At 39.3% G+C, this 14183-nt stretch overlaps 1 protein-coding gene across 10 annotated transcripts in view; it reads left to right on the forward strand.

Moving 5' to 3' along the window:
• Positions 1–14183, forward strand: part of CHN1 (chimerin 1) — a 125524-nt gene that overhangs the window by 89653 nt on the left and 21688 nt on the right. The window lies entirely within an intron of this gene.

Below are 14183 nucleotides of genomic sequence, written 5' to 3' on the forward strand. Positions count from 1 at the left end.
TAAGAATATTTTTTTAACCTTTTCTTGTAAGAAAGGAAATGTACATTACTTGAAATACACAATATTAAGGAATATCTGCTGATGTCTTTTTAAAACTAGGATGACCGGACTAAAATGTTCTTGCTATTTAAGGAATGAAGATGTTTTAAGCATGCTTTTAAGCAGAATAAAGCTAATAGAATCCAACCCCTTTCTCTAATGCTGATTTAGTATTCTGTTTAATCTGTGTATTTTAGTAGTAAAAGTATTGACTGATACTTGAAAGGTCTCATTTAATGATTTTGGCGTTATTTTTATTTGTGATGCAAATATGTCTGTCTTTTTTCGGGTGTTTTGTGAGAGGATTAGATCTTATCTCTGTTCCTTTTCGGTAAAAAGCTTTGGCTATAAGAGTCCTGTGCTGTTGCATCTGGATGGAGCAGATGGTCTGCGTTCCCATAGTTTCTGTCTTCCTCCCCCGTTAGTGAATTGGCCATGATGAAAGGAGACTGCCTGCCGTGGGAATGCTGCGGCCGCTCACACCAGCAGCTTCTCTTCAGTTTCTGAGTATTTGCTTCCACCTTGTGTGTATGTAGTTCTGAATTACTGTGTTAATGTGTTTTTACCAACTATACTTTAATCATCTTTCATCAAAATGATGTGTAGTGTTGACTCAAGCTGTGTGTAGATCTTGTCTGTATTTTTAGCATGATATAAGGCCTTGAAGTTCAGTCCTTTGCAACCTAATTCAAAGAACATATAATGTGAGGCCATGCATGAGACCCAGTTACACTTAATGGGTGAGTGGATGCTCTGGCATTTCTATAGTAACTTCCCAATAGTTAAACAACTTTATGAGGAAGTTCTTGAAACATGAATAATTTTAGTTTAGGGTCAATGTCATTAGTTTTGACATTGGAGGTATCTGGTTTCAAAAGATGGTAAAGCTTGAAACCCTGTTCTTACATTTGTTTATTAACTTATTCAACATTCATTCAACAGATAGAATGCACCAGGCTCTGTAGTTGGAAATTTAATTCCAAATTTGCCATTCATCCTTATTTTTAGCAGCAGCATTAATTTTACTCAAATGCTAAATACAAAGCTCCCAATATGCTCTGTTTTTTTCATAGTGAGGAATAGATTATGATATTCAGATCATTTGGGGATGAAAGATAAATTCCACAATGTATGGGCTGTGTAAAGATGTTAATATTTCAAAATAAACGAAATAGCATTTTCTTCTCCCTCTTTAATCTTAAGGCCTCACCTTTCAGCTGGTACCTTTGATTTAAAGTGACACTGAGACCATTTACTATGTGTATTAAGCCTCAACTACATTGTCCGTTTATGAACCTCAACAACACATGCAGGTTACTAAGCCTCAGCTTCTTGCACAATATACAACTTGGTCTTACAGGATTTTTATGAGGAAAATGATCCCAAATAAGTCCTTTTGCAAATACAAAGTTTATGTGCTTGTTAAGTCACAGAAATAGCCATTAAGGTTCCTAAGCAAGAAACTAAGCATACTGCTTAGAAATAGCTGAGGTTTTAAAATATATTGCTAAAGATACACCCTCTGGTGTGTTCATCAGGAACAGACTGACCTATTAAGATGCCATTTTAGTGCTAAGTCAGGTTCACTGTACATGCTTTCTGTCAGTATTGGTTAACGGCAGAGAGTAGGTCTTTCCAAGGATTTGCATAGACAAGCATATATTCTCTATCTTTTGATTGTAGTTCAAGTAATTTCTCCATTTTAATTTAGCACATGGCTTTAATGAGGAAATTTTGTACAGCCAGAAAGTGCTGACCCTGGGACCAGTTGTGACTCTTTGCTTGGTACCCAAACTGTTTTAAAGATACTTGTCTTTTTTTAAAAAAAAAAAAAAGCACATTAAAAAGTAGAAGTCTGCTTCCTTCTCTGGAACTAAAAAATTAAAACCAGCTTGAGCATACTATGCTCAGGAAAGAGCTTGTGTTAGTGAGTTGCATTACATATTTTTTAGAGTTGCTAATAGGTCAGAAGCCTCAGAACTTGACTCTTTCCATTGAAATTACTCTTTGTTATTTAAAATATGTTTCTGTAGGGTGGCATTATGAAAAAAGAAAAGGGGGGGGGTTATACTTGGCTTCCAAGAACATTCCCGAAAGAATTTAGACTCTGTGGCTGAAGCAGTTTTCTCCCACACAGATGTTCACTTAGAAGGTCACTGCTGTGATATGTAAGTGTATACTGTTCAGAGATTTATTGTGGGAAAAACCCTGGGCATTTACATAATAAGGGTTCACGTGGCCTTGCCATTGACTGTTTTCTATGTTGGTAAAGTGTATTCTGCCTAACCGCTAGCCCACTCACCAAAGCCTCGTTTCAGTGTGGTTTTCTTTTTGCTCCTTGAACTGCCTTGTTATGTAACGTTGCTCTGTGGTGTTGAACAGCTGCCAAACCTTTTTCCAGAGAGGGAAGCCAAGAGTGTCCTATACCTTGGTGAAAGCATTCACCAAGGTGAAAGCCAAAAACTAAATAAAAAATCAGCTGGGCCTACTTCCAGACAGGTGTTTGTTTTTAAGATTTTTTGTTTTGTTTTGTTTTGTTTTTAAGGAAGGGGAAAGAAATTAAACAAGAATGCTTCCCATTTTGCTGTGTTATGTAACGTGGTCTTTTTTTTTCTGTTGTTTCATAAGGATTTGATAAAGAATTGACTGCAAGAAAGATCATTGTCTCTTTTGGGGGGTTATCATTTTAAAAATAAATGTACCACTTTTTTAAAAAAATGATTAACCTGTAAGTTGTCAACATAACTTAGAGAGGAAATAATTTTAACTGTCTCCTGGATCAACCTCTCCTGGATCAGCCTCTCATTTTAAGAACTGCCCCCATCCTGACACAAGAAAGAGCGAGCAAGCGAGCTCATTTCTGGAGCAGACTTTAAACAAAAAAACCTCTGATATTAAAAGTAAGATGCAGGCACCCCATCAGCAGTGAGTGCACCCACATCTGAGGCTCTCTGGGCAGAATGATAACTGCCCCCGCCCTTGCCCTCAGGAGCTTGCTTATTATTTGTATGACTTTGGCAGATTGCTTCATCTCTCTAAACCTCTGGTTCCACATCAGAAAAATTGAGTTCCAGGTATATGTAGGTACATGGTATTCACTATTTTTGTTACTACAAATTACCCCTAAATGGATAATGTTTCTGAATCCATACCAAGACTCTTTTTCTTGCCCAGTTACAGAGGTCATGATGCAGTTGAGAACCCTGGCATGATTGTGGGGGCCAAAAAAAGCTCTAGTTTCTTTCTTAAGCTCCCAGGCAGAGTTAGTTATATAAGAACAGTTGCATTTTCCTGCACCACAGAATATAGTGAAATCCTCTGTATCTCTTTTACTCCCTCCAAATAAAACTGTTCAGTGTTTCATTTGGTATGTTTAATTCAGATAGCTCTATAAAATAAAATCAAGATTGCAGAAACCTGGCTACTTAGGCAAATTAAACAATTAAAAAGAAAACAACATTAAGTTCAGTGAGTAGATACTTTAAAATATGAGTTTAGTAAGTGAATACTTAATCTTTTTAAAGTTAGTCTTGAAGTAGTGACTGGTTGGTTTTAGAGTTTCAGATACTTGCATTCCACATATAAATGGAAGATGTAACATATTATATTAATAGATTTAATGTTGCCAAGATAATATGCAAGCAGCGAATCCCAAAATGTGAATTGATGCTGCATTTAAAACACTGACATGAACCTTGTAATATGTAGTAAAATTACTGATTCAAGACCTACTGGGATAAAGCAATAATAGTGAATCTGTCAGTCCCGGCCAACAGACCAGACATCGTGTGTTTTGAAAAACTGAAGGGTAGGAATCACCAGCACTCCTGCTGAAAGTGCTCTTTTCTTTTCTTCTGAGGATACAGACAAATTCAAGCTCTATGGTCTTCATTCAATTCACATATGAGAATTAATACAAAATGAACCGGCAAATAAATAGATATAGCTTGAAACTTAAACTATGTGATCTATAAGTTTTCTTATAGCTCTAAAATTCTCTGATTGAATTATAATGAGAAGTATTCAATTTGTTAATATATTGTTATCCATTATTAAAATTCTATTAAGGCCCGTATAAAGACCAAAGCAATCTTCAGCAATAAGAACAAAGCTGGAGACAGCACACTTCCTGATTTCAAAATATATTACAAAGCTATAGTAATCAGAACAGTATTAAAACAGACATATAGACTAATGGAACAGAACAGAAAGCCCAGAAAAAATCCATTCATCTACGGTCAGCTGACCTTCAACAAGGGTGCCAGTAACAGCAAATGGGGAAACAATAGTCTTCTCAATAAATGATGTTGGAAAAACTGAATATCCATATGTAAAAGAATGAAATTGGTCCCTTATCTCACAACATATACAAAAATCAACTCAAACAGATTAAAGACTTAAATATAAGCCCTGGAACAACAACATAAATTAAAAAAACAACTAGACAAAAACATAGGAAGAAAACTTCTTGACGTTGGTCTGGGGCAGTGGGTTTTTGGATGACACCAAAGCACAGGCAGCAAAAGCAAAAAAAGACAAGTGGGACTACATTAAACTAAAAAGCTTCTGCACAGCAAAGGAAACAACACAGTGAAAAGGCAGCCTATGGAATAGGAGAAAATATATGCAAACCATGTATTTGATAAGGGGTTAATGTCCAAAATATATAAGGAACTCATACAACTCAATAGCAAAAATCCAGATAACCCAATTTTAAAATGGTCAAAGGACCTGAATAGACATTTCTCAAAAGAAGATTATACAGTGGCCAGTAGGAATATGAAAAGGTGCCCACCGTCACTCATCAGCCTCACACCTGTTAGAGTGGCTACCAGCAAAAGACAAGATACCAAGTGTTGAAGAGGGTGTGGCGGAACGGGGAACCCTTGAGTACTGTTGGTGCAAATGTAAGTTGGTTACAGCAATTACGAAAAACGGTATGGAGGTTCCTCAGAAAATTAAAAATAAAGCTACCTTGTGATCCAGCAATAGGGGTGCCTTTTAAGTCTGCTGATTGTTTCCTTTGCTGGGCTGAAGATTTATCATTACATGGAGCCCACATGTCTGTTTTTGCTTTAAAGTTTGGTGAGAGATTTGGAAGTTTGTCTAGCTTTCTTGGAGGCTGTTAGTGGAATTTATTGTGTGTCCTATTTCTTTTGTGGAATTAAAAAACAAACTTAAAAAATTAGAGAGTAGTTTAAATTTGGGGAGAGATTTACAAATTTGTCTTTCTCAACAAGAGGCTGTTAGTGGAACATAAGTGTACTGTTTCTTTTATGTAATTAAAAACCAAGTAATTAAAAACAACCCCCCAAAAAAACAACCAAATCTCAGGCCAGCCTTTGAAATTAAGATGCAGGGTTGCCACACTTAAACACCTAAGGAAGACCCTGGTGCTGTCACCAGAACCTACCCTGAGTCTTTCATTCCCAGGCAATATCTTCATTTGAGGCCCTCTGGCAGGCGACCGCAGGTAATGTGGCATTCATTCTTTCCAGCGTGGATAGCCATCCTGCTGACTTAATGTTTTAGAAGACTTGGTATCCCTAAAATTTCTACCAAAGTAGGGAAGCAGCCTGGCCTGTGACTTCTGACACAATGACATGTTAGGGATATAAACCCACAGGAACAACACACACTTTTAGAAAGTCACTTCTTCCAAAATTCTGTTCTCGTAATACTTTAGTTTATGTGTCAACACAATAATCTAATCCTCAGGGATTTTTTTTTTCCCTTACATTTGGGACATGCTGGTACTTTAAAGGCAACTTTTATAATCACTTGTATCATATGTCCGTTCTCCCCTTCCAGATTTATCTGAGAATTAAGTCTTTTTTTTTTTAGTATGTCTTTATTGATTTCAGAGAGACAAAGGGAGAGAGATAGAAACATCAATGATGGGAGAGTCATTGATCGGCTGCCTCCTGCACGCCCCCTGCTGGGGAGCGAGCCCACCACCCGGGCATGTGCCCTGACCGGGAATCGAACCCGATCTGCTGGATCCTAGGTCGACGCTCAGCCGCTGAGCCGCGCGGGCCGGGCGGAGCATTGTCTTAATTCTACCCGGCTTATTCTGTAAATTAATGGGAGAAATACATATGTAATACTTGATATCTCTATTTTTCAAAACCTTGTTTGACAAATTATGCTGTCATACTTCATCTTTGTGACCCACTATGTCAACATTCCTCAGAGGAAAGAGTCTTACTTAGGAGGGAGGCCTGCTGTGAGTTCAGTGAGATTGTCAAAGGATGTGCCTAAAAACTATGCACGTCATAGTATTTACCTCAGTTACTGTCTGTACTGTCAAGTTCCCTCTCTCAGTGCACTTACTGTCATCATTAGGCAGCATTCATTATTCGTATAGTATAGTACCTGACACAAAAATGCCATCGCCTTCCCCAAAGAGCCCGAAGGGCAGAGGGAAGAGAGACATGAGTCTACAACAGAGGAAGTGGAATGCAAGTCTAAGAAAGATAGTTTAAGTAAAGAGAATACACGCAAATATTGGCTTTTCTTTCTTAAATATTTTACCACAGTAATGCTGGTATCTGGGAGATCACTGCAAATTATTTTCCTTTTCTTTTTGTTGGTTAACCCTCACCCGAGGATATTTTTTCCACTGATTTTTAGAGAGAGTTGGGGGAGGGGGGAGAGAAACATCAATGTGAGAGACACTTCAATTGGTTGCCTCCCACACTTGTCCTGACTGGGGCTGGGGATTGAACCTACAACCCAGGTATGTGCCCTTGATGGGGAATTGAACCCGTGAACTCTCTGTATACCGGTACACTGGCCAATGCTCTAACCACTGAGCAACACCAACAAGGGCCAAATTATTTTTTTGATAAACACCAATAGTTTTTTTTCCAGGTTTACTCTTGTTAAATTATCTTAAGATTCTTCTGGTTGCAAAATAGGAAAGCTAGAAAAGGAAGGGAAAATATCATTACTCCAAAATTCTATGACATTGCTTCAGTGTGTCTTTCTTAAAAATCCATTTGGAACCCATGACTGGTATTTACCATTTGATGGAACAGATAGGAGACTTTCCATTTCAAGTGTCTGCAAACTCAACCCATGGTCTCTAAGGCAAAAAAGGAAATTATTGGCTCACATAAGTAGGAAAAGTGTGGTGTTGACCCAGAGCTTCATAATGCCATCAGAACTCTGTCCAAGCTCTGTCTTCATTTTTAGGCTCCTACTGGTGACAAGATGGCTGGTAGAGGCTCCAGCTCTATATATTCTCAGATTCTAGTCAGCTATAATAAGAGACTGTTTGAGCAGAGGGTCTGGGCCTGGCAGGCATTCCCCCAAGTATTTTATATGCCCTTCTCTGAACCAGTAGCTTTGGTTTCAGGGGAAGAAAATGTGCTTATTGACTTAAATCTAGATCACATACTCTCCCCCGGAGCTGGGGATAGGGCCAGTTCCATACAGTTCACATAGACTGAGGACTGTTGTCCAAGTATAAGACGCTTATTCTGTGTGGCTAAAAAATAAGAAATGCCCACTACATTAACTGACAAGTGAAATAACCAGTTACAAGATCCTAGTATACAACCTACTGAATACGTTAACATAACACTTTGCTGGGAGAGATGTTCTTGTAGAGCACAGTGACAAGGATTCTAAAGCCATTCAGCTTAGATAAGGGACACTGAGAATTGCTGATTAACATTATTTTACACATGTAGAAACTGAAGCCTAGAGAAATCAAAGGTTCAAGCTCACATAAAAGATTAGTTTTAGAAACAAGAATATAATCTGAACTTCCACTTTGGGCCTCAATGGAGGAAATAGATATACTGCACCTTCCCATCTTAAACAGCTAGCAAACCAGAAAAAGCATATAAAACAATAGTTAGACATTGAACATACCTGAAAGAAGGATCACAAACAAGATGAGTCTTAAGATTGCTCTTGCTTACTGCCTGAAGAGTTTCCAGGCCTCGACAAAATGGAGGGGGGATCAGAAAAAAAACCAGTGGTCTAGCTAAGTTGAGGATACGGAGATTTGGCGAGGCAAAGTAGCTAAAATTTATGAGACAGAGTACCTGGGGGGACAGAGCCATACACAGAAAAAGCTCTGGAGATCTGTATAAGAGTCTTCTGTAGTCTTTGAATACTTACCTACATATTCATGAGAGCAAATTATTGGAAAACCATCAGAAAGCAATAGGCTGAACAATTACTGAAATTCACCCAGGACTAGAGAATAGTTTTCCCACCAGTAGGAGTGGAAAGACATGGTAATACATGAGGCATTGTTTAGAGGTCTTAGAGGGGCATCTTAGTAGCATGACTAAATTAGCAGTAGACCAAAGGCGGCAGTGAGGAAAGAAATAGAAGCTATTTAAAATGATGCAGATGAAATCGCCAGAGATGAAAAATACACATAAAATGAAAAATACACTGGGTCTTACTAACAGCATGTTAGGCACCACAGAAGAAAAGATTAGTGAGGTGGCAGACATGGCAATAGCAAATATCCAAAATGAAGGACAGAAAGAATTTTTTAAAAAAGAGCACAGCATCAGTGATCAGTGGGACAATATCAAGCAATCAAACTTAAGTGTAATTGGAGTCAAAAGGAACAGTGATGGGGGGCCAGGGGACAGAACAATTATTTGAAGGTACAGTCATGGTTCGCTTAACAATGGGGATACATTCTGAGAAATGCATCATTAGGCAATTTCATTTTTGTGCAAGTATCACAGAGTGCATTTACACGTACCTAGATGGTATAGCCTACTACACACCTACACTCTATGGTATATATAGCTTATTGCTCCTAAGGCTACAAACCTGTACAGCATGTTACTGTACTGGATACCTTAGGCAATTGTAACAGAATAATAATTTTTGTGTATCTAAATACATCTAAACATAGAAAAGGTACCGTAAAAATACAGTATATAAAAGAGAGTGTGTTCACACATTGGGGAGTCAGGGGGAGGGCTGTGGAGGGAAGTGCCTTTGGAGAGTAGATGTCAGGAGGAGGGAAAGAGGAAGGGAGAGCAGAGATCAAAAGAGACCTGGAGAGGTAAAAGAGAGAGGGAAAGGGAGGAACAGGGCTGGGGGTCAAGAGAGACAAAGAGAAACTGAGAAAAGAGAGTTTGTGAGCACAAGTGTGTGCTGATGTGCACACGCATAGGCAGGTGCAAGGCAGGTGCACAGTAACGCTGAGCTGCCTCATGTATTTAAAGCACCCCAAGCTAGCAGTAAATGGAACACTGTAGTTGGGTTCAGCCTTTTTTTCAATATTGAAAACAAACTTTTGCTTATAGTCCATTATAATCTTATAGGACCACCGTCTTCTACACAGTTCGTCATTGATAGAAATGTCTTTATGAGGTGCATGATTGTATAATGACCAAAATTTTGTAAATTTGCTGAAAACCACAGATACAAGAAGTGCAGTGAACTTCAAATAGAAAAAATATGAAGAACACAACACCATGGTACATAATCAAATTGTTAAAAACTAGTGCTAAAGAGAAAATTGTGAGAGCAGCCACAGAGAGACGGAGGGAAACCAGGATATGGGGGAAAAAGTGTTCTTCCTAAAGTGGTACTTTGCCTCAGCCTGAAAAGTGAAGTTGCTCATCCCTCGCGTATGGTAACAAGGTGTACAGAGGACGTTTTCTAGGATCTAGAAATTAAGCGTGTGTCAGGTTTCTCTTGAATTTTATTTTCACATTTCAGCTTCTTAATGGATTTATAGTTTTATAGGATATTAAATATGCGTACACACACACAAGAATACTGTGTACAATTTTTTTTTTTTTATCCTTACCTGAGGATACTTTCTCTGTTGCTTTTCAGAGAGAGTGGAAGGGAGAGACAGAGAGAGAAACATCGATGTGAGAGAGACACATCGCCTGGTTGCCTCCCGCACTTGCCCCCACCAGGTCGGGACCGAGCCTGCAACCGAGGTCCGTGCCCTTGGCCAGAATCAGACCGGGACCCTTCAGTCCTCAGTACGACACTCTAACCACTGAGCCACAATGGCTAGGGCTACAGTGTACCATTTTTTAAAGACGAGAAATTACTTTTATACTTGTTTTCTTTATTAACATCTTTAAAAATTACTTCAGTGTAGGAAAAATAAGTCAGCAGAAGAAACAAATTATTTTCCTTTGTCACTGGTACTCCTACATACCTTTAAAAAGTGGGGGAGAGGAGGATACATATTACATACAGATAAATAATGATAGCAGAATTTTCATCAGAAACTGTGCAGAACAATGGAGTGACATCTTTAAAGTAGTCAACAACAAAAAACTACCAACCTAGATTTCTATATCCAGCAAAAATATCTTTTAATAATGAAAACAAAGTAAAAATACTGGTTTCTTAAACAAAGAAAAGCTATAAACCTATCACCATGAGACCTGTACTACTAGAATATTAAAGGAAGTTCTTTAGACAGAGAAAAATAATACCAGATGGAAATTTAGATCTATACAAAAGAATAAAAAAGCCAGAAATGGTGAAGATGTGGGTAAGTGTAAAAATTGTTTTTTCTTCATTCTAGTGCCATTAAAGGATAATTGTTTAAAGCAAAAATAATGATATATTTTATAGTTCTACAAGTAAAATGTATGATAGCAATAGCATAAAATATGTGGTTGGGAGAGTGGAAGTATACTAAATTCTGTACCTGTAACCTGCAGGGCCCATTAGGCAGGGGCCACTCTTGCATGTACAATAGAACGTTGGCACCAGAAACGGGGTGTTGTAGCAAGTTCACATGTCTGCACCACAGCCACTCAGCTGTCATTTTAGAGATATTTCTCCCTCACAGGGATAGGGTTGATTTGAGGGGGCAGGTTAGGAGGGGATAGGTATATCCTCAAGGAAGCTATGAGAAAATTTAAATCTAGAATTACAATAAATGGGTTGTCTGAGTGGAATTGATAATTACGTATTCTTTACATGTTTACTTTAGGTACTGTTTTTTACACCAATCAAAAAACCTTTTTATAATGTTACTTATGTGGGACCAGAACTAAATTACTATGTTGCCCAGGTAGTTGCCCTACTAGCAGAGTAAGGCTAGTCTTGTTATAGTCTGACCATGTTCTATCCATTTTTTCCTGTAGTTATTTCCCCTGTTTAAGGGAATATCATTTATTTGTGGTACGACCAATGTATGTCTAGCAGGCTTTTATGGCATCTACCTTGATTTTGAACAGTTTTCTCACTCTTGAAACATTACATTGCTGATTTTCTGTCATGTGTCATCTTTTTCAAAATGACACTTCTGACTGTGTTAACTACTTGTGTGGCGGTACCTTACAGAGCCCCCATGAACCCCCCTGCGCAATGAGCGGGGGCAGCTTCTAGTTGTAGAAGCTCTTAGCACCTGGCCCCCTTCCAGCCGCCCATCCTCTGAGCACAGAGCCTCCCCCATTCTCACTGCTGTTGGCCCGTGGGTGTGCTGCTCCTCCTAGTCCTGGCACTCACCAGCTCCAAGCATTGCTTGAAGCCTTGTTTCAGCAAGTACCTGGTGCCTTCCTTCTGCCTTTCCTGCATCCATCAGGACCGAAGGAGTTGGAATGACCAGCAGGATGTCAGTGCCTGTGGCTTAACCATATCCAAACCGCACTGTAATAGCTTTTCCCTCAGGAATTAAGACCACTAGTAGTTCTGACTAGATTTGACTAAATAACAAGGAGGTATTGCCTTGATACTAAAGACACTCCTATTTTAAAAGTGCCCCCTCCCCACCTGTTTCAGAGAATTCCTACACAATTTTGTATTTGTTGCTAATGATCATAGCCAATGCTATGCATTCTCTTCTCATGGCTTAATAGTATAATCAAAATACTTTAACTGAAGTGACAAAATTAGGATCAAAATTCTAAATTCCAAATCCTTTGGATCAAAATTAAGCCATCTTGGTGAGACTAAAATTGGCTACTTAAAAGAGTACGTTCTGGTTGCCCTAAAGATAGAAATGGAAGAAAGGGGGAAATGCCTTTCCTGCCCACCTGTCTGCCTACCTACATTTCTTTCGTTTTGGTTTTGATCATCTGTTCTCTGCCTTCATCACCCAATACCGTGCTGGAGAACTGACTCATCAGAGCCTCACAAATGAAGAGCGGCAGCTGAAATGTCATCCCACCTTCCCCAGCAAAATTTCACTTCCCCTAATGTTCTGTCACCTCCGACCTCGCTTGCATTTGCAGCAGGCTGTGCGTGCAGGCGGTCTCTGCGGCTGTTTGTGTTCATGCTTGTTTCTAGAGGTAGTGATATGGCTTGGAAGGAGTGATGAAGATGGGCTGATTTCTTTTTCTCTTTCCATGGCATGCATACATTCTCGGCTCTATCGCTGACATTCAGACTGGAGATGTGAATGTCAGGAACATTATGAGAAGCAGAAGCCAGGGTTTTGGTTGGTATAACAATAGGTCCAGTTGAGAATGGCTTCGTTGTTTACTTAGGTTAGTACCCAGGAGACACACACCCTTGGCCTGAGCCACCCAGGCCCCTCAGTAGTCCAGTTGCAGAGGAGAAGAGGGCTTTAAAACCAGCTCCTATGCCCTTTGTTCATGAAGGTTTAATTCATGCCATGTACTCTGTTACTTTCATTTGTCAAGATGCACCAAAACCTTTGGAGGTGGCCTAGAAAAGATGTCTGTGGCCAACTTACAAGGTTGCTTTGCTCAGAAGCATCCCTGAACTCACTGATAATGTTTTATGCTGAAGCTGATTGTACTTTTGGATCTTATCCAAACACCCTCCCCAAAGAAATCTTTTTTTAGTAAATTGACCAAGTGATTTCTTTAAACAACTCTAAGGAAGAAGTGGTGGTGTTTCTAAAGGAATCAATGTTTTCCACCTTGTAAAGCCAGTGTATCTTATTAAGGCTATACAGTAAACAGAGGCAGCTCCTCCTTGTGAGAAACATTAACAAAGACTAGTGGATGTCATAGAATAAAGTAAGATGGCACTAACACCTCATTCATTGCAAGACTATGCCCATCAACCTCAACTATAAGAAACAGAGGCAAGAAGCCAAAAGGTTTTCTTTGTTTAAAATAAGATCTCACTTATATGTGGAATCTAATCAACAAATTGATCAACAAAACAGAAACAGAGGCATGAGACTGACAGCTGTTAGAGGGGAGGTGGTAAGGGGACAGGATGAAAGAAGGTGAAGGGATTAGCCAAAGAACATGTATGCGTAACCCATAGCCGCAGACAGCAGTGTGGTGATGGCCAGAGGGAAGGGGGGGCGGGAGCTGGGGGGAGGTGGGCAGACGGGAAAATGGAGGGGCATCTCTAATAGTGTCAACAATAAAAATTAAGTTTTTTTAAAAAAAGCCTTCAAGAGAAATACAGATGACACATTTTCTTGATTTACGTCCAGTGCTAGCCAAGTTCTCTTACAGATATTGTCATTCACATCTAAGAATCCACAACTGGAAAAGAGAGAAGGGGCTGAGGAAGGAGGGGAAAGAGCTGACAGCCTTGGAGAGGAAGAGACAGGAAAACTAAGAACTCATGAGAACACATGTCTGGGGCCATTTAGAATAAAAACCCTATTATAAATGACACATGGAAAATATCACTCAATGAGTGTCTGTTGGTTGTGTCTGTTGTGACGACATCAATAATTTGATTCCCTGAATGCTGACCAGCTGCAGATCACTAAAGGCTGTCTATTGCATTACGGGGCATCCAAGCAAAAGTCTCCCTCTTATAATCAAAGGCTTTGGCCTGAGCCCCTGGACCCCTCGAGACCACTCCAGACCCCCTTTCTCCCAGATGCCACCCTGGTTCTTTCTTAGTGTCCTCCTAAGCAGAAAGAATCCCGAAGGTGCAACTTCTGATCTTTTATTATATTTTGAATGCCCGTTACATTCTGATTTAGTCATTTTAAGACAGGTAATCAGAATACAACCATGAAGAGTCAACAAAGTTTTCGGCAGGTGGCAGTGTCCTAGAGCCTTGTCTGCAGGAATAGCATCCTGTTGGCATCGTGCTAGACAGCAGTACAAGCGAAGAGTTGTTCTACATTGTATAATTTGTCCAGTTGATTTTTTAAGATATCTTTTTCTGAGTTGGTAAAATACATGATATAAACATCACTGGTTATGTAAAACTGCATGCAGAGTAAAACATTTAAAGCT

Source organism: Miniopterus schreibersii, assembly GCF_964146895.1.
Source record: "Miniopterus schreibersii genome assembly, chromosome: 7".
Lineage (NCBI taxonomy): Eukaryota > Metazoa > Chordata > Mammalia > Chiroptera > Miniopteridae > Miniopterus > Miniopterus schreibersii.